This window comes from Sminthopsis crassicaudata, chromosome X (genome assembly GCF_048593235.1).
Source record: "Sminthopsis crassicaudata isolate SCR6 chromosome X, ASM4859323v1, whole genome shotgun sequence".
NCBI lineage: Eukaryota > Metazoa > Chordata > Mammalia > Dasyuromorphia > Dasyuridae > Sminthopsis > Sminthopsis crassicaudata.
The window spans coordinates 42,844,222-42,871,053 of record NC_133623.1 but is presented as its reverse complement, the minus strand read 5'-3'; the positions used below and the strand labels follow the sequence as shown (position 1 = coordinate 42,871,053).

At 39.0% G+C, this 26,832-nt stretch overlaps 1 long non-coding RNA gene across 1 annotated transcript; it reads right to left on the bottom strand.

The window, feature by feature from the left end:
• LOC141548500 (uncharacterized) lies at window positions 1-26,535 on the bottom strand. The gene is made up of 3 exons (XR_012483980.1): window positions 26,505-26,535; window positions 22,918-22,982; window positions 1-192 (listed from the first exon to the last, which is right to left on the bottom strand). It is a non-coding gene; the product is annotated as an uncharacterized LOC141548500 (long non-coding RNA).
• Window positions 26,536-26,832: the final 297 nt, after the last annotated feature.

Sequence of the window (26,832 nt, the reverse complement as noted above, 5' to 3'; positions counted from 1 at the left end):
TAGCCAATCAGTGGCCAGTCCTTGTTTCCAACTCCACAATACCTTTCCAGTGCAATCCATTCTCTCCATTCACACAGTTGCCAATCTCATCACCTCTTACCTCAAGGGTAGTCACTTAACAGGTCTCTCCGAATCAAGTCCCTCTTCACTTCACTTCAATCAATCTTCCAAAGAGCAGTGGAAATAATTTGCCTAAAGAAAAGGGACAAAACAGTCAGACCTCAATAAACTCCAAAAGTTCCTTGTTACCTCCATGATCAGATATAAACTCCTCAGCTTCACAACCTGGCCTCATCCTACCTTTCTGGTCTTATAACACAGTTATTCCTTCCAGTCAAAGTCACTTTTTTGTTGTTCCTCACACATAATATTTCATGTTCCATCTCTATGACTTTGCAGTGGCCTTTCTCCAGGCCTCAAATATAATCCTTCCTAATCCCTTCTTCTTAGAGTTCCAAGTGTCATTCAAGCCTCAGCTCAAATACCACTTTCTTCATGAAAACTTTGCCAGTTCCCTCAAGCAGGGACTGTTTTAATTTTGCCTTTGTATTTCCAGTGCCTAGCTCCAGTGCCTCTCATTTAACAGTGCTTTAAAATGCTTGCTGATTGATGAATTGTTGGATAGTTTCTATAATTCACGCCATCACATACAACAAAACTGGTTCTGGAAGCCAAATTTCTTGATCCCCAAGCCTGATAGATCTGTGATTTCCTCAATGTAAATATTCCCTCCTTCATGCCAATTGTAACCCATCCCTGCCTGCCCATTCCAGGTGACTCATGTCCATGGCGTCATACAAATTCACTGCAAGGTATCTACCCAACATGGTAAGGTCCTTCCTCACTTTTTCCTGATTTCCTGAGAGCATCTATAGAGCCCTGGTCATCTTCATCTTCATTTTGGACCATGCATTTCTTTGATGACATCCCTTTTTCTCGTTTATCTTCAGCATTTCCTTATTTTGTGCTTACAGTCAGTTCACTCTGAATCTGAGCTTTCCCATCATCCTTTAAGTGATGCTAATTTTGAATTCTTTAATAGTTGCGGTATTTTACAACAAACAGATATATTATAACATCAGTAGAATATTGGTTTTCCATTGCACTAAACTATAAATCTGAATGGTAATTCTTCTGGTGTAGTCCATTAACCAACCAATAAACATTTACTAAGCCTACATGCCAAGCACTTTTGGAGTTGAGTAGACAGAGCTAACAACTGAAATGGTCCCTGCCTTCAAAGAGCTCCTGTTCCAAGAATCAACCCACATTACTATAAGCTTATATAGGATATATACAATGTAAACGCAAGTTAATTTCTGGGAGAAGCATTTCTCACTGGGGAGTAGGTTGCAGATAAAGACACTTAGGGAGGGAATCCTTAATTGCCCTTTCTTTCTTATCTCAAAAGGACAGGCAAGGTAAAGGACTCAAGTATTTGGCTCCCATAATCCACACTGGCTCCTCACCCTAACATTCAGTCTACTTTTTACTCTCAATTAGAGAAAATCCTAGCAAGAACTTCAATGAAAGAATGCAAAAGGAATAAAAACTAATTAGAAGAACAGCCAATGCATTTAATATGTTTAACTTGCCTGGGGTCATGGCAAGGAAAAAGAGTTGGACTATACTGAATAAAGATTGGAGAGGAAGATAGAACAAATGCATTTTAACTCTAGGCTTTGTTAATGTGTTACATATTCTTTTTAAAAAATGGAAATAGTCTTGGTCATATGGTTTTATCACATTGTCCTGGTCTTTTGTTGAAATTACTGTTAAGTTTATAAGAAAATAATTTAAAAGAAAATAATCATTGTAAGTCCCACAAGTGCACTTGTTAGTTCCAATAAGAATAACTATAAATCATTTTGGAAAGGAAAAAATGGCATGTTAATGGCATGTGACCACCCATAGTAAGGATTCATGGTGGAGTATATTGAAGGCTGGACTTAGAATCATGAGGGCCCAGATTCAAATTCTACCTCTGATATATCTTGGCTATGTGACCATGGCCAAGGCACTTAAGCTTTCTGAGACTCGGTTTCCTCATATGTAAAATGACTTGACAGAATTGGTATGCAACTGGAAGAGGGTGATGTACACAAAGTGCTTTGTAAACTTGAAAATGCTTTATAAATGTCATATTATTAGGCAACTTGCTAAGTCTGAGTTGTAGAGGGAGGTGCTGATGTGCAGTGGTTGAGTGAAATTCCTCACCCATAGCTCGATGAAAAAGCAATAAGTTCTTAGTGAGTCCAAAACTCCTTTAGCTTCTCATTTGGTTTGCAAATTATGTTCGATCTAAAGTTATTCAATTAACTCAAAATCCAGATGATGATTTCACTTTCAAGCATGAAGAAATATAAGGTAGGGAGAGAAATGTTTTCCCAGAGAAAATCACTCACGAATTGCATTTTATTTAAAATAAACAGACACCAATGGTATTGTTGATATAGTTTTTCCAGCAAGTTTCAGTAAGATGGTAAAGTTTCTAAGATTTTTAATTAGAAAAGTTGTTTTCCAATGAGTGATTTTGGGTTCAAATTAATTATAGCGGAACTGGTAGAAGTGATAAGGGAGACGGAGACTTTGCTTTCCAAATAGGAGTTATTTGTAAGCTCCTTTTGGCAAGAGTTTGTCCTTAAAAGACACAAAACAAAAACTGGAGGAGAAAGGAAGTTCAGCAGAACTATAGTGGGGGGTCTCTAGGGTCAACAGCAAGTGAAAATCTATGTATTCATGCAGATAATTTGATGTACCTAGAGAGATGAATGGAGCTTCTCTCTTGTCTTTGTATGATATTGCATACAAAATTTATTCTCATATAATTACAATTATATCATAATTATATGATGACAAATAATTAGCAAAATTATTTGTATAGAGCTGAAGGAACAACTAATAACTTAATGACTGTTTCAGACTCAGAGGAAGAAACAGTTCTCACTTTCTGAATACCCATTTAGACAATGAAAGCACACATCCTTTTATATCAGAGGTTTGAGAAGAGATGTTCAGGACTGATCATTGTGACTTATTTTAGCTTCAGTTTTTATAGGGATTTTTCTATGTAAATGCACAAAATGTCATATGCACTTATGGGAAGGCCTATTATTTCATCAGCATAGGAAACTCATCTATGACTTGTATGTGTGTCACGTAGAATTGTTTGAGGCCCCAAAAGATTAACTGATTAACCCATGGGACCACAGCTAGTAGGCATCTGGTGTCAAATTGCACAAGAGTCTTGATTCCACATCAAACCCTCTTCCCACCATGCAACATTGCCTCTAGAAGGGGGCCTTCCACAGACACAATGACCAATCAATCAATGAGCATTTATTAAACACCTACTATGTGCCAGGCCTTGTGCCTAGTCATACAAAATTGACTCAGTTCCTGTCCTCAAGCAGCTTATGTTCTGTTGAGGCATGCAACATAGAAGATCAGATGATCATAGATCCAAAGCTGGAAGGTACCTCACAGGCCACCTTGTTCAACCCCTTTATTTTTTAGATGAGGGAACTGAGGTCCAATGATTTGTCTAAGGCCCAGTAGATGGTAAGTGATAATGAGAGGTAAGATTTGAATTCAGTTCACTATAGTGATCAGAAGAAAGTTGGCAGGGCTGGGCTGGGCTGGGTGGCTGAGAGTAAATGGCAGTTTCCAGGCTCTGCAGATTTATCCAATGAGATTAAAGTTCTCTTCCTATTGCAGGTCTAAAAATGAATCTTTTGGAGGATTCTGGGAAGATGGCAGAATAGGTCAGTAAATTTCAAGCTCTCCAGATTTCCCCCACAAACAATAAATTTGCACCTCAGGGCAAACAAAGACTGATGAAAAACCAAGAAGACTTGGGGCAAAACAGGGGTCCTCCAGGCACAACCAGAAGATCTGAAGAAGGGCCCTGGGCTGGAGATTAACCTGTCTAAAGTGCAAACCCTCAGGGCTAACTCCACAGAAACATCAAGTGGGGAGCCCTGGGGTGAGCTGGGTTTGACTGGATCCTTAGTGGGCACCACACAAACTTTCACCTCTTGCACAACCTGAGGAGTTGGGGGTCTGGGTCTCCAAGATTAAGAAAACCTCAGCTGATTAGGAATGCCGAACCCAGCTGTGCTGCAGAGTCCTAGGCAGGAAGGAACCAGCATACTGGGAGTGCAGAGGCAATGAGGCAGTGGGGCAGGGACGCTGTTGGCTATGGCTTCTTCTACCCCAAAGAGTAATGTGATATGGCTAACTGCCCAGAGAGAATTTATAGAAGAACTCAAAAAAGAATTTAAAAATCAAATGGGAGGCATTGAGGAAAAACTAAAAAAAAAAAAATAATAAAAACCATCCAAGAAAAACAAGAAGATTATGAAAAAACAATCAATCAACTAGAAAAAGAGATACAGAGCCTCAAAGACAAAAATAACTTTTTGAAAATTAGAGCCAGTGAAGTTATGAGAGACCAAGAAATAACAAAACAGATTCTGAAGAATGAAAAAATTAGAACAGAAAATGAAACATAAGGAAAAACGTAGATCTGGAGAACAGATCAACAAGAGAAAATATAAGAATAATTGGACTGCCTGAAAGTTGTGACCAAAAAAAGAACCTTGACACAACAATGCAAGAGATAATCCAAGAAAAGTGTCCTGGAGTGAGAGAAAATGAGGAGAAAATAGAAATAGAAAAAAATCCATCGAGCATCACCTCAAAGAGATCCTTTGTGGAAAACATATAGGAATATTATTGTCAAATTTCAAAACCTCCAGATCAAAGAGAAAATTTTGCAAGAAACAAGAAAAAAACAATTCAAATACACTGAAGCTACAATTAGAATCGTACAGGACTTATCAGCAGCCACAATAAAAGACTGCAGGTCATAGCTACCGACAATCAAAAGAATTAGGCCTGTGGCCACAAATATCATATCCAGCAAAGTTATCTATAATATTGAATGAGGAAAAAATGGACATTCAATGAACTCGCAGATTTTCAGGATTTTCTATCAAACAAACCAGAACTTAATAGAAAATTTAACATATAAGAGCCAATATCAAAAATCAATTTCAAGGAACTCCACATGGACAAATTGTTTGGTTTTTTTTACATGGGAAATGTATACATCTGTTTAAGACTGACATCAACAATAGGGTAGCTCAAAAGAAAGATTGGGGCAAAATTAAAGTAAAAATAGTAATCATGTTATACAAATGAGGCAGAGGAAGAACAGACACAGAGGCATTAGAGGGGGGAAGAAAGATTTGTAATTGTGAAAATCTACTTATATCGGGATGGGTTAAATAAGCAATACTACATATATACCATGAAGGGTATAGCACCCTCCAAAATCTATAAAGAAATAAGGGGGAGGGGACAAGAAAGAGAAGGGTGGGTGAAGAAGACAAAGGAGGGTTCTATGGGTGGAGGGAGGTTAAGTAATAGCAAGGCTTTTAAGAGGACTTTTCATTCCCTTTGCTTCTTAAAAAGCAATTAGATCACTCATGTGATACATTCAAGACACTGGGTACAGCATGATCAAAGGCATGGAGGTAGGAAAGATAGGAAATATCCAAAAGAGCATGGATAGCTCCAATATGCTGAAGTATATGGCATATAAGGCATTGAGATGAGGTTGGTAAGGTACATTCGAGTCAATATGTCAAGGGCCTAAATGGCAGCCTAAGTAGGCTTTTTTTTTTCTTTTGCTTCACATATGTATTTAAAAAATATAACTGGACTGCCTAAGGATCCGACAAAGTTGACAGTTTATTCACAGAATCACAGAATGTCAGACTAGGATGCCTTCCTACTCTAATCAATGCTCTTATGATCTTTAAAGTCCCTTTTGTTTTTAACCCCCTCATTTTACAAATGATTAGGCCCCAAATGGGGAAGTGACTCATCTAAGATGATACAGATGCTAAGCAAAAGAGCTTTAATTCAAAGCCAGGTCTTCTGACTCCAGATCCAATACTCTTCCAAGTCCAGAATAGGTAATGCAGAGACCTCGGAGGGATGGGATTAGCAAAATGATTGCTCAGAGGTAGGCAATAGGGAAATTGGTAGAGTGAGGAAAATGGAGTCTGCTGTGAATCTGAGTTCCAATCATAACCCTGACACTTACCACTCTTGTTACCTTTGGCAAATCATTCAACCTCTTCAAGTCTAAAATTTCGCATCTAAAAATGAGGGAGTTGGACTGGGTGACTTCATAATTGCCTCAGCAAAAAAAAAGGCAATAAAATATGAGCAATGGATTGGATAGGGGCAAATGGATGGAGACTGTTGTTCAAGGCAGATGTCCATGTGAGGGGTAATAGAGGGAATTGTAACCAGTTCAAAGACTGTAACAAGAGTCAGTTAACAGTGCTGATTTGCCAGTTCTTGAGATAGCAAAGAAGCTTGTCACTCCCCTGCTCAAGAAACTTCAGTGGCTCCCTATTGCCTCCATGATCAAATATAAAATCCTGTTTGACTTTTAAGGCCCTTTATAACCTGGCCCTTTATTACCTTTCCAATCTTCTTATATTTTACACCCCTCTATGGACTTTACAATCCAGTGACCCTGGAATCCTTACTGTTCCTTGAAAAACAAAACAAAACAAAAACAAAAACAAAACCAAACTATCCCATTCCTGATTGCTCATAATCACAAACTGTCCATCATGCCTGGAATGCTCTCTCTCATCTCCTGTGTTTCCTGACTTGTTTCAAGTCTCAGCTAAAAACCTATCTTCTGTAAGAAATCTTTCTCAATTTCCTCTCATGCTTGTGCCTTTCCTCTGAGATTACCTCTATTTATCCCATAAGCATCTTGTACATACGTAGCTATTTGCATATTGTCTCCTCTATTAGATGTTGGACTCCTGGAGAGCAAGGGCTGGTCTTTGCTCCTTTGTGGGGGGATCCCCTGAGAGCACAGTGCCTGACACACAGCAGGTGCTTAATAAATGTTTGCTGACTTGACTTGACTTGCAGGCCAGTCCTCCTAATTCTCTGGAGCAGCCCATACCCTTTAGGTCTCCTATGGTGCATTCTGGTAGGAAACAAGGTCCTAAAACAGAAGCAATCATGTTGTCATTTGGCTTGGGAAGCTGCGTTAGAGGAGTAATTGCTGTTGCAACACGAATATGATGAGGCAGTTAAGCTAATAGAAATAGTGACTTTGAAAATAGATGTGTGTGGACTATTGGCAGCAAATTGTTCATCTACATCTGGCTTCCCTCCACTTCCCAATGCACTCCTGGCTGCTTCCCCAAATTGCCCAGATGGCATGTACTCAGGGAACACAAATCTAATTTTAATATTAGCCTCAGCAAAATATAATTAGGAAGGAAATCTACTGCAAAAAAGAGAGTACACTTCAAAAGTTTGACAAAAATTATTTTTGTACAATCCACTCTTATGGATTATTTACACCATGGAAAATGGTAGCTGTCAGCCATACTGCTGAATGAGTTCAATCTCAACTGATCCTGGAAGCTAAGCAGGAGTGGGCACGCTTAGTACTCAGATGGGACCTCACCTGGGAATACCAAGTGCTGTGGATGCAGAAAAGAAAGGTAGCATGAAATAATGGATAAGAAGAGCTGGGTTCCAATCTTGCCTATCATCAAGTCACTTAACCACTCATCAACTCTCTAAGATTGTAGATGACAGATGAGTTGCCCATCGGGGCTGATAAAGGGAATTTCCATAATGGGAATGACTTACTCTGAGAAATCCGAGGTCCAACTATCTCACCACTCTTACCATTCCCTTTTTCCTGCTTGCTCCACAAAAGGTGATAATTCGGAGCTTCATTTCAATCATATTGTATCTGGTGAGGGGCAGAGTGCTGGCCAAGCCAAGAGACCATCATCTAAACAACCAGTTTTGATTCTTCCTACCCTTGTGACCTTGAGTAAATTATTTCCCCTCTGTGAGCCTCAGTTTTTCATCTATAAAATGAGAATAATCATACTTGCACTGCCAACCTCTTGTTTGTTTGGGACCAAACACATTGAACATTTTTATAGAAATAGGAGTTATGGGCCACATATCATGGTTCTATTATTTTCTTTATCAGGTAGATATTTGTTTTTATTTCTATTCTGAAAACTGATGTTTTCCCCCTCCTCTTTTCCTTCCTTATTCCCCCCCACCTCATACATACACCTTTCTTCCCATTTGGAAAGATGCAGAATCTCTCAAAGGGAAAAGAATGGACTTCTAGGGAAGTTGTGACCAATACATAAGGCTGGCCCAGCTCATTCCTAAGCTTAACCAACTTATAGCCTGTGTTGACTTGTCACTGGTGGATACCAACCTGAAGAGTTAGATGGCTTTCTCTTATACTACTAAAAATACTTCCTTGGGTACAGAAGATGTGACACTTGGACTGGAAGGAGAACATAGGCAGCGAAGAGTCTACATCTTGGGCATAACGTTTCCTGTTAACCACAGACTTTCTCTTTTTAAATGGCACAATGTGGTGCCCAATTTGGAATGGGGTGAAAGACAGTCTATAGCTGTTCCTCAATTAGACAAGCCTGATGGTAGTATGACCACTTCTCAGAACATGATGGCCAATGGGAGTTTGGTCTAGGACATTTCCATTGGAAGGAAGGAAGCCAGCCAGATAGGGGCGCTGACAACACTGTGAGCACTTTGTATCACTTTCAGTTGTGCAATCACATTTTGGAAAATGAGGATTTTCAGAAATACCACACTGGAAATGTGGTAAGCTGGGAGGAAGACAACTGGTTTTTCAGTGATATAACCCCCCAATTGTGCTATTGTAAATAAATGGTTAAATATTTATTTTTCTTTAAGAATTATGGCATGTATGATTATACGAGCATGTTGGAGGAAATGGATGTCCCAGGAGAAATGATTCTTTATCTAAGTCCTAGAATATACTGGGATATATAATGCTGAGAAAGAAATAAGTACTAGAGAGATAAGCATGCTAAGGGTTAGTACCTGCTGGGAGAACCTTTCTTGATCAATTGTGTGAAAGCTGGATTCTGGCTTAGGGCTAAACAATCTAATAAAGAGATTGAGAGAGGTGGGATAGGAAAAAATGCTGGATGCAGACAGAAGGCCATGGTTCTGACCTCTACTAGTTGTGGGATTCTGGGTAATATTTCTGAAACTCTCTCTAGAATGGGGTCAATGATATTTGTACTCCCTACCTCACAGGGTCATTGTGAAGAAAGTACCTTGTAAACCTAAAAGCACAAGAGACATAGGAGTTTAGGACATTGATGTATAGTCAATCAATTGATCCCTCAGGCTACTACATCAGCCAGGCACTGTGTTAAGCATTGAACATGCTAAGATGAAAGAATTTCTGCCCTTGGGAAGCTTACATTCTACCAGAGATCATATCTTTAAAACAATCTGAATAGTTAATAGGGTCACATAGATTCAGAACTGGAAGGGACCTTAGAGATCAACTGATCTGAAAGAAGAGAATTTGCGTGGAGGGAGAGCACCAGTAACTGGGAGACTAAGAAAGGCCTCAAATATGAGGCGATTCTTAAGTTGAGCTTTGAAGGAATTTATTTATGTGACAAGAAATTTAGAGAACTTAACTATTTGTGATGGAATTCATATGACTTAATCACATTAGCTCCTTCCTTCCTTAGTGGTTTTTTTAATTTAGATTTTAACTTCCAAGTTCAGGTATTCAAACATAAATAAATATGTAAATAAGGGCATAAGAAGAAAAATGAGCATGCAAGATTTCACAAATAACATTTAACAAAGAAACTGTGGTTCAACTTATGTCTGTAGCTTCTGTAATTTCCTGATTCTTGCCCCTATCCCCAGGACATACTTATTGTCCTTCGTGCGCTAGCACCCACAGTATTCTTGTTCTGATCCTTCTGGGTCTGTTTTCCTTTGTGGAGAAAAACCATTTGTTGCTCCTATTGTTTTCCCCCCCCTCTACTACATCCTTAAAAGAACATGTAAACTATTTCTTTTACTCTCATTTCCTCACCCTCACCCTCTTGTGTAATATATCTTTAAGTTTTTCTTTATGGCACAAGGATATTTGACCACATTCACAATTTGTTTTCAGCCAGTTTTCAGTGAACATTTTTGTAGAGTTAGTTTGTTTTTCCCCCATTGGGAACAAGGGTCAGTGGGAATAAACATTTAGGTAACCCTTATGGTGCTTTCCAATATTTTACTCAATATTTAATTCTTTTATTTCTCTTATTCACTCCTCATGTTTAAAATGACTATACATTGCTTTCCAGAAATGTTGGGTCTCTTCACAGGTTTATCAGTACTGTCATGGCGTGCTTGATGGGTGTCAAGTGGGATCTGAGTTGCTTGGATTTGTATTACTCTGATTTGAGAGATTTTGAACATTTTCTTAACATGGCTGTTGACAACTTGTGGTTCTTCTTTCAAAATTACCTACTCATATGTTTTGACCACTTAGCAACTAGAGCAGAACATAAATTTTCATCAGTTCTTTATAAAATTTCTTTAATTTGGTCCTGGTGTGTTTTTAGATATCAACAGCTAGGTGGCGCCAGGGTGCACAGCCCATTGGACCTGGAATCAGGAAGAAGTGAATTATAATCCAATCTCAGACCCTTATTAGTTGTGCAGACTCGGGGCAAGTCACTTTACCTGCCAATCTCAGTTTCCTCAATTGTAAAATGGGGATTATAATAGCACCTATCTCCCAGGCTTGTTGTGAGGATCAAATGAAATATTTGTAAAGTGCTTAGTATAAGTATCTGGAAAGTTTATTGTTGTTCACTTGTTTTCAGTTGAGTCTGACTCTTGGTGACATCTTTTGGGGTTTTCTTGGCACATTCTGAAGTGGTCTGTCCTTTCCTTCTCCAGCTCATTTTACATGTGAGGAAACTGAGGCAATGTGAAGTGATTCCTCCTTTTTTTCTAATCTTTCCATCCTATCCCACTTGGTCAGGGGACAGTGTCTGAACTCTGGAAGATACAATCTTCCTGGCTCCAGGTCCTACACTCTATCCACGCCACTAGCCACCTTGCATGGCACATAATAGGCACTATATAAATGTAAGCTATTTATTCTTATTTTTGCACATCAGCAGCTAGGTGGCACAGTAGATAGCACTTTGGGCTTGGAGTCAGGAAGACTTAAGCACAGTGCCTTAGGTACTTGATAAATGCTTGTTTTCTTCCTTCCTTTTTACATGGCAGTTCATTAATATGTTGTTCAATTTATTTTTCTGTTATTTTGTTTAGATGATCTATTTCTCATTTTATCAATTTGGAAGCCTTATATATTTAATGTACTCATCTATTACTTTTGCATCCTTAGTTTTTCTAGCATAATTGCATACAATATTCTCAACTACTTTTTAAATTCTTCCTCATTATTCAATATGATTTTGCCCTTTTTGTTTTGATAATTTGGTTGCCTTGGCTCTAATTTTTGATTTAATTAACTGTTTATCAATTTTGTGGATCTTTTAAAAATCGGTTGTTTTATTTATTCAATTTGTTATTCTGGCTCTCGCTTCTGTTAATTTCTTCTTTGAATTGGGTTCTATCATCTTTTGTGCTTATTTTAGTGTTCTTTTTATTGATTTTTCTTCTTTTTAATTGCAAATTCAACTCATTCATATTCTCTCTTTCTACTTTCTTCCTATAAGAGCACAAGAAAATAAATTTGCCTCTAAGAACTACTTTCACTGTGTCCCATAAATTTTAATGTGTTCTTTTATTATTGTCATTATCTTCCATATAATTTTTAATTGTTTCTCTAATTTAGTTTTTGATCTAAGCATTTTTTGGAAGCCTGGATCCTGTTTTGCTCAAGCTCTAAGTGCAGTAGGTATCCATTGCTGATTGGCAAGGAAGCTTTGATCTGCTCAATTTCTGACCTAGGCAGTCCTTCTTTCAACAGAACACTTATGTTACCCTCACCTCTACTCCCTGCCATTCTAAGCATTATTTTTGAAGCTCGCATCCCCCTATTTTGCTCAAACTATAAGTTCAGTAGCTATTCCTAGGTGTCTACTGCTGTCTGGCATGGAAGCTTTGACCTGTTCTAAATCTGACCTAGGCAGTCCCTCTTTTGACAGCCTGGTGGCTCCCTGCTTCCAAGAATCACCACATTGGGGCCAGACTTCATGCAGCAGGTACTTTACCTACTATCCCTCAGAACTCCAGAGCTCAAGTCATCCACCAGACTCAGCCTCCCTGCCATTTTTGGGGCACATTTTTAAATGAATCATCTTTAGTCTGCATGTAGATCTGACTCTTTTGCTCTCATTTCTCTTAGGGATTACTATTCTGTCATGAGCTATAAAAATGCTGAAATTTTCTGAGGGTTTTTCCTTACATTTATATATAAATTTATTGGGGCTTAGAATGTGATCAGTTTTTTAAAATGTCCCATACATATTTGAAAAAAAGAAAAAAAATATATTCGCTATTAAATCCATTCAAGTTTTGCCATGAATCTACAGCACAGTGGTATAGTGGGTAGAGCTGTTCTCAAAATCAAATTGACCTCTAGTTGTGATTCTGGGCAAGTCAATTCACCTCTTAGTAATCTGGGTTAGTTTCCTAAGCCTATAAATCACAGGGAAGAAAAACTGGTAAAGACAGTTCTTCAGCAAGAGTTCTCTGTACCAATGAAATCACAGGTTAGATCTTTATAGCTATCTATTTAATCTAGGGATTTTGGGATTGTTTTAGATTTATATTTTGGATTTAGAACTGAGAGGAACCATGTAGGTCATCTCTTTCAGAAACACCCCGTTTTGTAGATAAGGAAATTAAGGATCAGAGTCTGTAACCTGCTCATGGTCAATATAGATGATAGGCCAGGATTTGGACATGACTCCTTTGACTACGTGGTATTCTTTCCACCACACTATCCTGACTCCCCAATTATGCTTCTTTTCATATTTTTAAATTTCTCTTTTTCAGTTATTATGTCATTTTTCAGTGATGTCTGACTCTTCATGACTCTATTTGGGGTTTTCTTGGCAAAGATATGGAGTGGTATGCCATTTTCTTCTCCAGTTCATTTTACAGAAACCGAGGCAAACAGGGTGAAGTGACTTGCCCAGGGTTATAAAGATAAGTATCTGAGGTCACATTTAACCTCAGGTCTTCCTGACTCAGGGCCCACTATGGCTGTCCTTATTTCTCTTTTGCTTCCTATCTTTAACTTTTGGCAACTCAGTTACCTTTTTTTTGCAATTGTGATGTCTATGAATAAAGGAGTCTTGTATCCTCTTTCCCTTTCTTTTTTTAGGGGTTCATACACTTTTTTATTGTTCTTTTCCCCCTTACTTCCCAAAGCAACTTGTGACCACTAGCAGGCAATCAAAATGAGTTTTTGGAACTACATATTTGTTAATCAATTTGAGAGCCTCTGCTGCCTTGATGATTCCCATTAATTGTTCCATTGATGGAAACAATCCAACACTTTTGTCCTTGAGATGCCTATTACTCACTCTGATTCTTCATCCCTTGAGAAAATGGCAGCTCTTTTTAGTCGACTGTTGTTCTGTTGGTGTTATGCATTCTAATAATGTACGATCCCTCTCTCAACTCTGTTACCCTTTAAAATGTCCAAATGTTAAAACAATAGCCTTTAGGTATCTGTGGGTAACTTTTTCTTTTTTCTTTTTCTTTTCTTTTGTATTTGATTTATTTAATATTTTCCCCTAGTTATATTTAAAACAAAAATTTAAAATTTGTTTTTAAAATTTTTGAGTTCTAGGTTCTCTCCATTATCACCACTGACAATTAAGAAATGTGAAGTTATGCAAAACATGTCCATCAAAGTCATGTTGTGAAAGAAAATATCCCACCCTAATGAAAGAGAGACAGAGAAAGAAAGAATGCTTCAATCTGTATTCAGATCAAATCAGTTCCTTTTCTGGGTATGAACAGGATTTTTCATAAGTCCTTCAGAGTAGTCATGGATTATTGTACTGAGAATAGCTAAGTCATTTATAGCTGGCCATCCTAGAACATTGCTATTGTTTTGTATACAACACATTTCACTTTGAGTTCATGGAAGACTTTCCAGGTTTTTTTTTTCCGGAGAGCCTCCAGCTCATCACTTCCCATAGAATAATAATATTCAATCACAAGCACATCCCATACTTTATTGAACCATTCCCCCAATTGATGGGCATCCCCTCAATTTTAAATTTTTTTCCCTGAAAAGAAAGCTGCTATGAATACTTTTTGTACATATAGGTCATTTTCCCTTTTTAAAATTTCTTTTTGCTTTCATGCTTAGTGGTGGTGGTGTTATGAATTTATAACCCTTTGGGAATAGATAATGTTTTTGATCATTTATCAATTGGGGCATGGTTCTTATTTTTTTAATATAAATTTGACTTAGTTCCCTCCAAGTTTGAGAAATGAGGCCTTATCAGAAAAACTTGCTTCAAAATTCTTTTTGCAATTACTATTGCTTAACTGTATTTCCCCCTATTTATTCTCTCTCTCCTTTCACCCCATCCCTAATCAAAAGTGTTTTGCTACTAACCACTCCCTCCCCCAATATGCCCTCTCTTTTATCACCCTCCCTGCTCCTCATATCCCATTCCCCTCCAATTTTTCTGCAGGATAAGACAGATTTCTATACCTATATTGAGTATGTATGTTATTTCCTCTTTGAGCCAATTCTGCTGAGAGTAAGATTCACTTATTCTCCCTCTCCTCCCCCTCTTCCCCTCCATATGGGTAACATTTTAAACAAATCTACCACCCAATTTTGATCTTTCACCTCTGGAAACCCTTTCAGGCCTTATTACCTATAGAGATTAAAAACATTTCTGGGTTAGTTGAAGTGGAGGTTTCTCTCTGTAGGTATCCTATGAAGTCTATCACTCTGCATTCTGTCAGCAGCCACTCAAAAGTTTCCTCTTTGTCACACAGTAATGAATGTCATAACATATCTATGTGTGCCTGGAAATCGATGTGGAAGTTTATAGCAGATAGAGTATAACTGCACATGCTCAAAAAGACTGGGAGCTTATTGCCCACTCTCCCAGTTTTATACACACACATGGATCTAGCATTTCTCCAAGAGATGAAAAATCACATTCAGTAAGAGTCACTAAAAGGTCAGAAATGTTGGAATGGTTCCATCACCAGAATGATTAGGTCTCAAATCATTTAGCTTTAGTGATATGGTCTTAGACAAGTTACTTCCCCTCTCTGAATCTGTTTCTTCATATAGATATGGAGAGATATAGATGGGGATAGTAAAACAATAAATCTTTATCTTTCTCACAGGCAAAGTGGGGAGGAGGGAAAGAGTTTGAAATATAGGGAACAAAGACCAGGCCATATAAGATATTTGGGGAAGATAAGAGAATCAAAGATTTAGAATCTGAGTTGGAACAAAGAGAAGATAAAATTAGACCAGAAAAGTAGAATGGTGTGAGATTATGGAGGGCCAAAGAGATGAATTTAAAATGCGAAGTTAGTGAAGAAATAAAATGATCTAAATTTTCAGATCTGTGCATTAAAAGATATAGCATTCAAACCCCTTCACAACCTTTCGGTTTCTTCCACTTGACTCCTTTCCAAGCATGCTATGGTTGAGTGACACTGGCCTCTTGGCTTTTCCTCACACATGACATTCAAACTTCTCCCAACTTAAGGTCTTTGTACTAGTTGCCTGCTCCCCCCTACCTTGTGACCAGAAAGCTCTCCTTCACCTAGATCTCTTAGTTTTCCCATCATTCTTCAAGAGTCAGGTCAAATCTCACCACCCACTAGCTTCCTTTTGTATTCTAGCTATTCTCCCATAATGGCTAATGTTTTCCCTCTGAGATTACCTCCCATTTGTTCTGTTTTAATGTGCTTGTATGTCTGTAGTTATTTATATATCATCTCTCCCATTACAATATAATAGGGGCTTCTTGAGGACAGGAATCATGTATTTCCCTTTTCTTTGTAACCTGAGCCCTTAATATAATGCCTAGCACATAGTAAATGCTTAACAAATATAGTTGACCAATCAAAAGAATATATATGTGAAACAAATTCTGGCATTTGTATGGAGGAAGAGGAGCCTGGAGGTAGCAGGTATTGTCCAGCACTGTCTACTGAAGGAAAGGGAAGACTTAACATTAATCCCAAAATCATGGATATGGGAAGCAAAGTGCTACAGATAGAACAGTGAGGTCAATGAAGAGTAGGTGGAGGAGGAAAAATCATGAGTTTGAAATTTGGCATGGTGAGTTTGGGGAATTTCTAGAGTGGCCAGATAGAGATAGGTGGGAGGTGGGAGATGGGAGGGGTGGGTCTGGAGCTCAGAGGAGAGGAAGGTGCTGGAGACAGAGATGTGAGAGTCATCTTCACAGAGGTGGTAGCCGAAGGCACAGAACTGAATGAGGTTATCAAGGGAGGGAATAGAGAGAGAGGAAGAGATGGCCAAGGACAGGACTCTTGAAGAATACCTACATTAAAGAATCAGAAAAGGAAAAAGGAGTAAAGGAAAGAGACAGAGAAGTAGAGAGGTAAAAGCAGATACAGAAGAGGCAGCAGGGGAATAGGGAGTCACTGAAGATTTTTGAGCAAAGAAATAGATACAACAAAATTTATAAATAAAATAAAAGTATTGGGTTGAGTTGGGACAGCTGAGGGAAGGGTTGTTGGGGGTTTTTTGTTTTGTTTTGTTTTGTTTTTTTATAGAATTGGGGAGACTTAAGTATGTCTGTAGGCAGATGGCAAGGAACCAGTGGTGAAAGAGACTGAAGATGCCTTATTAACAAACCTTTAGAGGCTTCCTTGAACTAAAGGGAACTCCCTTGAAAGTTTGCCTGCTGCTGCTTGGGGAAATTCTGCTGCCAGCTGCCACAGCCACCTGGGCTCACTCTAGCAGGAGCAGGGGTTGCTTCATTCACCCACCCTGCTTTAACAATAAATTCTCTGCCCCCAAGAGGGGAATTATGGGAAGGATACAATATCTTATTCATCTCCTAGCCTTTTCTTTTTCCAGAGAAGGGAGGGGGCATGGATTTAAAGGCAGAAAACTAGATTTTAGTCCCTACCTCTGCTGCTGAGACTGATATCACTCTCCTAATGTTTCCTAATTCCTCCCTGCCTTCTCCTGCTCTCCCTCCCCTTTTCTTTCTTTCCCTTTCCTTTTGCTTTTCCTTTTCTCTCTCTCTCTCCCTCTCCCTCTCTCCCTCCCTTCCTTCCTTCTTTTCTTTTTCCCTCTCTATTTCTCTCTTCTCCCTCCCCCCAATAAAAATATTTAAATCTGAAGGAGTCAATTTTCCTTCCCCTTAGTAGCTCCGATGTAAATAGTTCACAGGAAAAGTGGGAAAATTAAACTTCCTGCTAGTGTACTGAAGATGGTTTTCCTTGCCTTTGCCTACCTTTGAGCACTATTGTACTCTGGTCTTAGAGATGGTTTCTCAACCCTGAGTGGTTTGTATCACTTGCTCTACTCTGCTCATGGATGAGTCAAATTTTATTCCTTTGCCTGATAGAGGAGTTTGGTCCCCATTTTGAAAATCCCTTCTCCTCATGTGCTTATTCTGTCCCCCCGACCGTATCTGACTGGTTGATTCTAGTCGCTATTTTCTCACTCTGCTCTAATAAATAGACTCGGAATTATAATTTACAGAGGTCATGATCGATGGAAAAAAACAAATGAGATCTGCAGCTGGCAAAACCCAATTTTAATATGAGGTGATAGAGCCAACTCACAACCTTCCTTAGACACCTTAACAAATGCTCTACTTAATATTCTGCTGGCAGGTACATCTCTAACAGACGCTCTCATCCATATTCAGAGACTATAGCTTAGCTTCATGGGGTCCAATAATTACCAGGCAGGATTTTGTCTGGAGCTTAGGAGCAAATGGCATCGAACCCCTTCCCCATTCCCTCTTATCCTTTTGAATTAGCATGGCTTATTCCCACTTTGGAAACTGGAAGGACCAAGGGTCAGCCATGCAAATGGCATGAACTCTGCTTGCAGTGCCAGTTAAAAGTCAGCCACAGAAATAAAGTTAGGAAACATCTATACAGTTCTGATTAGCACAGAAGTGGCTTTCTATCAGTTTTGGAGGTCAGCTCACAGGGCAGAGCTGTTCTAGGCAAAATTAAAAAAAAAACCCAACAACAACAATATATTCATCCCAGTTTGAATACTTTTTTAAGTGAAAAAAATGTTTTTTTACATTACTCATTTCTGGATATCCCCCTTCAAAACTGAACAGGCACACCAAAAACCAATTAACACCAATACAAGGAGTTGTCTGCTCTGTGTGCAACATTCAGTACCCAGAGCCCCCCCACCTCTCTACCAAAAGGAGAAAAATGCATTTTATCACCTGTAGAAAACATATTTTCCCTCTACCTAAGGCAAACATGAAACTCGACAGGGATGATTGTGGTAGCAGGGATCCAACCCAACCCAATCCAGTACAAACACAGAACAGAAAATAATAGACCATTTATTTACTAGCTGTATGATCTTGGCCAGTCATTTCACTTCTCTCTAGGTCTGTTTCTGTCCCATCTGCTTTTCCAGTTATGATTTGATTCAATTCTAACCTATTGAGAATTCTTTGGATCTTTCATCTAGCATATTGGTTAGCCTTATGTGTCACTTGTTCCTGATTAGTATTTGACATTATATCAACCTTATTGTGTTAATTTTTTCTTACTTTAAATTTTTTTTAAATTTAAGATGGTTTTCAACATTTTATTTTTGTAAGATTTTAAGTTCTGAATTTTTTCACCCTCCCTCCTGTACCTCTCCTCTCCCTAAGACAGCAAACAATCGGATACAGGTTATACATGTACAATCATTTGAAATGTATTTCCATATTAGTTGTGTTGTGAAAGAAAAATCAGACAAAAGGGGAAAACCATGAGAAAGAAAAAAAACAAACAAAAATGGTAAAAATACTATGCTTCAATCCACTTTCAATCTCCACGGTTCTCTCTCTCTGGATACGGATGGCATTTTGTATCCCAAGTCTACTAGAATTGTCTTGGATCACGGTATTGCTGAGAAGAGCTCAGTCTATCATAGTGGATTGCTGGTTTTGCTGTTATTGTCTTACTACATTCTTAAACATGGCCACTCAATCACATTTTCCAGGACAAGGAGAACTTACATCTTCTCTAGGAGATTTAGATGTGTTCTAGAAACTATCTTGGGAGACCCCATCTATCCTTTCTCTGAACACTTTCAAACCTTTTCTCCTAACAATGTAGGGTTCATTCACTATATGGGGCAATAGATCGAGTGCCAGGCCTGATGGCAGGAATACCTGTGTGACCCTTGACAAGATGCTTAACTTCTTTTCACCTCAGTTTCCTCATCCACAAAATGGGGACAATAATGATAGCACCTACCTGTCAGGGTTGTTGTGAAGTCAAATGAGATAATAATTGCAAAGTGTTTAGTACAGTGCCTGGCACGTGGTAGACAGTTTATAAATGTGAGCAGTTGTTATCCTTACTACTTAGCTTTCTCTCCTGTCACAAATTATAAGGATCTCATCATGGTCTCACTGATATACACACCTAGAACTTGGAATTCTAACTGAGAAGCACCTATTTTCATTTCATTACATATCATTGAGCCTTACTTGGTGGGATGAGAGCTGTGACCTAAATGTGGCCATGGATATTCTTGGAGAAGGCTTGGTTCACCCTTGTGGAGCTAAAGTCCAGTCATGGGACCACCGGAGTCCCCACGTGCTTGGGAGGTGCAGGGAGAGTCTTGGTTGCTACATTCTCCCCTAAATAGTCTATGTTCTACAGTGCACTGATCTTCCTCCACCCCAGCCTGGGCTTTGATGGTTGGATGTCTTCTCAGTGTGCTAAGTATGAAATAAATTGAGCTGGTGGGACTCAAGCTTTTGCCGTGTGGTGGGACAAGAAAAGAAGAGCTAGAAGGAAAGAGAGAAGTGTAGTTCTGTGCAGTGAGTATGAGACAGACACCTGGTCTTAGAGTGGTGACCAAGTGGAGGGACAGGCCTAAATCCAATGTGGCCTGTTCTCACAGTAGTTGCAGATCACAGCTCATCACAAGAAAGTTCTGTATCTCCAGCTCCTGCTGGGTGGATAACTAATTGGACAGCATCACTTCCGGTGCTGATTCCAGAGTTAAGATTGTGAGAGGCAGATGTTCAAGAAAATTAAGTTAGTTTCGGAAGGACCAGAAGTCCTACCTCAGAAAGACTCATGAGCATTCTAATGGCTCACTTCTGAACCTGCTTGGGGACCTTGAGACCTCAACAGCAAAGCTCATTGGAGTCAGACCTGGCCATTTCTAATACACACATATAATGTCAGAGTTTGGAGTCTCAGACAAGACAGGAAGACTCATAAACTGACTAAATCTCTGAGGACTGTTAGTTCCAGGCTTACGAACTTTATCTCAGAAACAGTAAATGTCAAGACGTGCACAATGACGGCGTGATGTTCATTTACCATCTAAGAACTCTTGCTGGGGTCCTACTAAGAAATCTTGGTGTTCAAGACAAATACACGTCCATCCCTGGGTAATTTAGAGATGGAGTGATTTCTTTCAGTCTATAAATCTCCCCAGAGAACCAAAACAGTTGGGGGGCACTTGTCAGCATCTGTTCCAAAGAACTCGCTGTGCTCAGATCAAGAGTTAGCTGGACTACCTGGTGATCAGAACAACTAAGTTGAAAAGGGCCCATTAACCACTGTAGGGAGAGCTAGGATTGGAGCCAAGAGATTTCATCCTGACTCTAGAAGGGAAGGACCAATTTGGAAAGGGCTGCAGACCATAAGAAGTGATGGTCATATTGGATTTTTGGACCACAGTTACAATATAAGAATCGACAGGCTCGGCAGCCAGAGATGGAAAGAGTTAGCTAGCACCAATATACTTGCCTAGTCTGGCAAATCTGATTTTTAAAGGGGGGCTTTAACTTGAAAAGGAATGGGAAGGAAGAAGTAGTAGACCTTTAGCTCCCAATTTCATCCCCTTGATTCATCCTGATGGGAAAAGGATTAGTTTAAAGCCACCATGGCCCCCCAGCCATTATCAGATCTAGGGTACATAGGTACCTCAGTATCATCATAAGCATTCATGTAAGTTTCAAAAATATCCCATGAACTTGGCTCTTTTCAACAATCCAGTGATCTGAGACAATTCCAATAGACTTGTGATAGAAAGAGGCATTCCCATCCAGAGAGAGAACCATGGAGGCTGAATATGGATCAAAGCAGAGGATTTTCACCTTTTTGTTGTTTGTTTCTTTTTTCTTTCTCATTTTCCCCCTTTTGATCTGATTTTTCCTGTACAGCATGACAAATATGGAAATATATTTAGAAGAATTGCACATATTTAACCTATAGCAGATTTTTTTTCTGTTGTCTTGGGGAAGGGGGGAAAAGAGGGAAAAAAATTTGTAACACAAGGCTTTGCATGTTGAAAACTATCTTTGCATGTATTTGGAAAAATAAAATGTTATTTTAAAAAATCAAAAACCTCCCATGAATTAGATATATGGTAAGTCACAGTTGTCACAGTCATAATCATCCCAAATATGACATATGCAGGTATTCACATTAGAATTGCATGCAGCAGGCTAGGCCAATCACGTGCAACCTTGATTTTTATTGTCCTATGTGCTTATGGAAATAAGTCATACTCACAACAATTACACCCTTGACTTATCATATGACTCATGGAACGTTTGTGAGAATTACAGGAACAAAGTTGCATATATAACTTATGTTGAATTTGTGTGAAGAGACAGCACCTTGCATATCAATTCCACACCCAGTACATGAGCACCTTGTCTGACTGTCCACATGTATAACTTCAGATACCTGATCTGAAAAGGAGAGAACTGGATTTTCTGATCCAGTTCTGTGGGTTCCGTAAGTAAAAATAATTTTGATTACAGAATTTCAATAGGGTTTCCTTTGTGATCTCCTATGTATTTATTTCATTTTCTTCATTTATAAACATGATTCTGAGAAAGGCTCCAAAAAGGTTGAAGAACCGGGCTTGAGGTTACTTCTTATCTGAGCTGCCCAAGAGGGATCAGGGTAGAACTATGAGCTGGGGATTGGGTTTATAGGCAAATTGGGCTTGGGGACAAATTGGGCTGAATAAATCCAGCCAGACCCCAGACTGAGTTAGGATCTCAGGAGACCTGGATTGAGACAACTGATGGGAGCATTGATATTTATTAGGTTCTTGTCCCAAACTCCATAATCTTAAGGATTGACTCACCAAGAATCTGTGTTTGTAACATTTGCACGATGGCCCTCCCTTCCTAGGTATGGAGCAAGCAATTACCTTGTCCTTTTTGTTAGTGTATTGAGGCACTGACTTTGACTAAAGGGCTGATCTCTGAGCAACGTCTGACCCATGTATAGAAGGCAAGCTTGCTCGGCATAATGGACCATAGCTGCCCAGTTTGAAAGGCTCTCAAAATAATGCAATTTCCTTCCCTCACAGCATTGTGTTTTCTAAGGCAATCCCTGAAAGAAGCAGCTGGATGGTACACTTGATATGATTAGGCTTGGAGACTAGGTCTGAAACTAGCCTCAGATATCTGCCTGTTTGCCTCAGTTTCCTCATCTTTATTTGATTTTTTTTAGGTCATACAATTTTTAACTTATTTTTAATACATATTGTTTTATGAATTATGTTGGGAGAGAAAAGTCAGAGCAAAAGGGAAAAACCATGGAAGAGATGAATAAAAACAGAAAAAAGAACTAAACAAAGAAATGAATGAACATAGCATGTGTTCCTCATCTTTAAAATAAAGGTAATAATAGCAACTAAGTTGTCAGCACAAACAAGTGAGATAATATTTACAAAGCATTTTTCAAGCTAAAGAGAAAGATATAAATGCTAGTTGAGGAAGATAGATGGAGCAGTGAGCAGAGAGCAGTGGACCAGTAGTCAGAAAGATCAGAGTTCAATCTTACCTCAGACACTTAAGCAGTATGATCCTGGGCAGGTTGCTAAACTTTCTTTGCTTCAGTTTCTTCATCTGTAAAATGAAGATTATATTAGTACATACCTCCCATTGTTGTGAGAATAAAATGAGATATTTGTGAATTGCTTTGCAAACCTGAAATCACTATATAAATGCCAGCTATTATTACTCTTATTATGTCTATAATTAACCCTGAAACTCATAACCTGGAAAGTAGTATACTTCTGTTTACAAAGTGTTTTCACATAAACTGTTTCATCTGATCCCACATAACCCTTTCTTTGAAAGCAAACTCCAAGGTTTGTCTTTGGGACAATGAAACACTTGAGGATTTTTTTAAAGCACTCCCCATTTAATGGTCTCATATTTCAAATGTTATAGACAACACACACACACACACACACACACACACACACACAAATAAAAAGAAATTTAACAGAAACAATGAACAACCCCAAATAGTTAAGTAGCAACATGAAAAACTCTTGAACATTATCTTTAAAAATATAAATTAAAGTCTTCTTGTTAAGAAGTAACATAAGAAATAAGCACTTATTTTTTATTTTATTTTATTTTTTTGCAAAATGCATATGAAAACATTTTCAGGCAAAATCTTACCATGATAGAAAAAAAATCTAGTATACCAAGAAGTTATGTGAGATATACAATGCTCAAAAAGTGTCTATGATATACAAAATAGAGCTATCATTAGACCATGAATTTGATCTCTACCGAATGATCTTTGAAACTGAGAAGGTATCTCCAAAAACTTTAAGTCCCAACTAAAACCTCACCTATGTAGGAAGCCTTCCCCAACTCCTCTTAATTCCCTCTGTTATCTCCTACTGATATCATTTGCTTTCCCATATACATTTGTTTGCATGTTGTCCCCCTCATTAGATTGTGAGCTTCTTGAGGGAAAGGGCTGCCTTTTGCCTCTTTTTATATTTCCAGTGTTTAGTGAAAATGCCTAACATCACAGTAGGTAAGCACCTACTGTTTAGTGCACCTATCAATGTTTACTGATTAATCAATCAATACATTCTTTTGACAAGATTCAGGAAATCAAAGGGTCAACCAACACATGTTCATGATGTCTTCGGAAGTAAATTCAATTCTGCAATCCTCTTGAAGGTTCTTTGAAACTCTTTGGTCCATTTCCTATTGAGATTTGGACTTCCGAAAAATCTCAGTATTTTGATTTCTGCAGCTTGGTCAGTATCAGTGTACAATTACTCTCCTCCTCCCTGGTGGTATTAAAAGTTGAAGCAAGCATACTGCTTACTCTTAAGACCATTTTTAAAACCCTGAAGATTAAGTGGCAATGAGATCTACTTTGGAAAGCAATTTACTGTCAACCTTCAAGGCATCAATCATTTTAAATGTTTAAGCTATTGAGAAAAACCCACTCAGTGTCAGTCTAACATCTTTAAACAACTCAAAAGAAAAAAAAATGCTTTTTTTCTCGTATGTGGAAAAGCTAAATCAAACAAATTTTTGTCTTATAAGTTAAAGCATGCTTCATTTTTTTTACTGCTGATTCAGAGAGGCTGGTTAGTTAATTCAGTCTACTCAGATGTCTGTTTCATATATTTCAAAGAAAATTAACTTAAGAAACTTAAAATTGGTCTAACATTTGGGGAATCTGAAACATTTGAACATATTAGTTAAATCTAAGAGTATAAAAAATCTTTTTACTTCTCATTTAGGGTATGACACGAACACATGAAAATTGGTACAAAATGAGTTTTACATGAACAAATGCTTCAATTAAAGTCAGTCTGATTATTCCTTACCAGTGGTGGTAAAGCAATAACAATAAACAGCTAACATTATATGTACCTATACGTGCTGGGACTTTGCTAAGTGCTTTACAACATTATCTCATTTTATCCTCACAACAATGTTGGGAGGTAGGTGCTGTTATTATGTCCATTTAATAAATGAAGAAATTGAGGCAAGCCCCTGGAGATAAGTGACTTGCCCACAGTCACATAGCTTGTGTCTGAAGTCGGATTTGAACTGAGGTTATTGGACTCCTGTCCAGAGCTACACAGAGGTATATTTATATCACATATATTTATATTATATATCACAGAGTAATATTTGTAAGTCTTGTTGGTTTTGAAGGAAAACTTCCCCTACCTACTACTGCCTAGTCAGGTAGCTAGCCCTGAGGCTTGCTATTGGCCACGAAGTCGCCCTAATTTGATAAAAGAAATCACCATTTGAGATTTTGCAGTGCTTTTTTATACCTACAATTCATTATCTTTACAGAAGAGGAAATTGAGGCACAGAGGGTTCGTTAAATTATTTACTCAGGTCCATGCAGCTAATGTCTGAGGGCAGGATTTAAACTTGGGTCTTCCTGACTCCAAATCCAATCAGTCTACTTCTATGCACTGTTCCACTCAGCTGCCTAAAACTAAACCTTTCCCTTTGCATTTGGTGGTGCTGAAATCACAAACAGCTCCATGTTTGGTTCTCAAGAGGCTCAGTCTGCAAGAGGATTTGAAATCTCCCCAGCATCTTATCCAATGTAATACGGTTATGTAGATGAAGATGCACCAAGCTAAAAGATGCATCCTGGGACATTTACAGCAGAAAGCCCAGTGATGATTTGTCCAACCCATAAGGATAAGCTGGTCCCTCCAAATTGCAGAGGTGATGAGTGATACAGCTGAGAAAGCAGCACCACATTTTAATTCTGCTTAGGATTGCTGCAAGGTTGAGAGGAACCTGGGGCTTGCAACTGGTAAATAAATATAGAGTTGGGGAAGGATGAAATATATGCTTTTGATGCCCTTATCCCTTAAGGACCAAAGCTGAATTCATCAGAAGCTCCTGATTAGGGTGGATGTGTTCGGGAAGCACTGGTTGAGTGATTCTCGTTGCTATGGAAACAGAGAGAGATGTAGCATTGCATCTCCAGGTGCTGGGACCGCTCCCCATGGCCTCCCATATGGGCACCATTGCCCAAAGCTAGCCTGGCCCGTTCCCATTTTGCCCTAGTCTTCCTTCTGATTTCCTGTCAAACTCCATAAACACAAACCCTTTCTAAACAAACTTGTCCCAGTCCAGCTGAACGTGGTACTTCCGGTTCTGAGTACAGGGGAGCGGGAGCACTCATGTACCAGTCCAGATTGTGAAAACCACATCTTTCTTTGTATTCTTTGTCCTTGCACAGTCCATTAATGTACAAGTTGGCAGCTCCCCTTAATGGGTTTTGACTGGAGTCTCAGGCCATTCAGTGGGAAAACTTCATTGCTCATTCTGTGTCTGTAATTCACAAAGTCCTAATAAGGCTTTTAAACCACACTCTCCTGCGATTTTATCCTCGCTAAGTTTTGAAAACTCAACTCCAGCAAGTCCTGAAACTTTGGCATAATTTCATTCTGTGTCATGTTTCTGCGAGAGGCAGTTGACAGTTAATTAAATTCCTTCTACCGGTATCGTCCCTGAAAATCTTCAGCCTTGCGACCTTCTTATAACCATTAGACATTTCATTAAAACATCTGCGCCGCCCAGCAGGCGGCCCCCCCACCCCAGATCCCCCCTCTCCCCGCCGTCTCCTACCTCCTCCTTCTTTCCCCTTCCGCTTTCCCCCTTCTCTCTTTCCCCTTCCCCCTTTCCCTTTCATTTCCTTTTTCCCTCCCCTTCCTCCTTTTCGCCTCCGCCCTCGCCCCCCCCCCCCACTCCTAGGGAGTCTGGGGGCTGGACGAAGGAGGGCGGGACTGAGAGGACAGTGATGGCTCAGACTGGATTCCTGTGGGATTAGAGTCCTAAGGGTGCCCACAGCTGGACCTGTTCTTTTACTATTGAAAGAGGTGGCAATTTCGGCTTCTACCCTGTTATATATGTATTTCCTCTTCCACCAGGGCTAAATTAGAAATCTGGTTCTTGG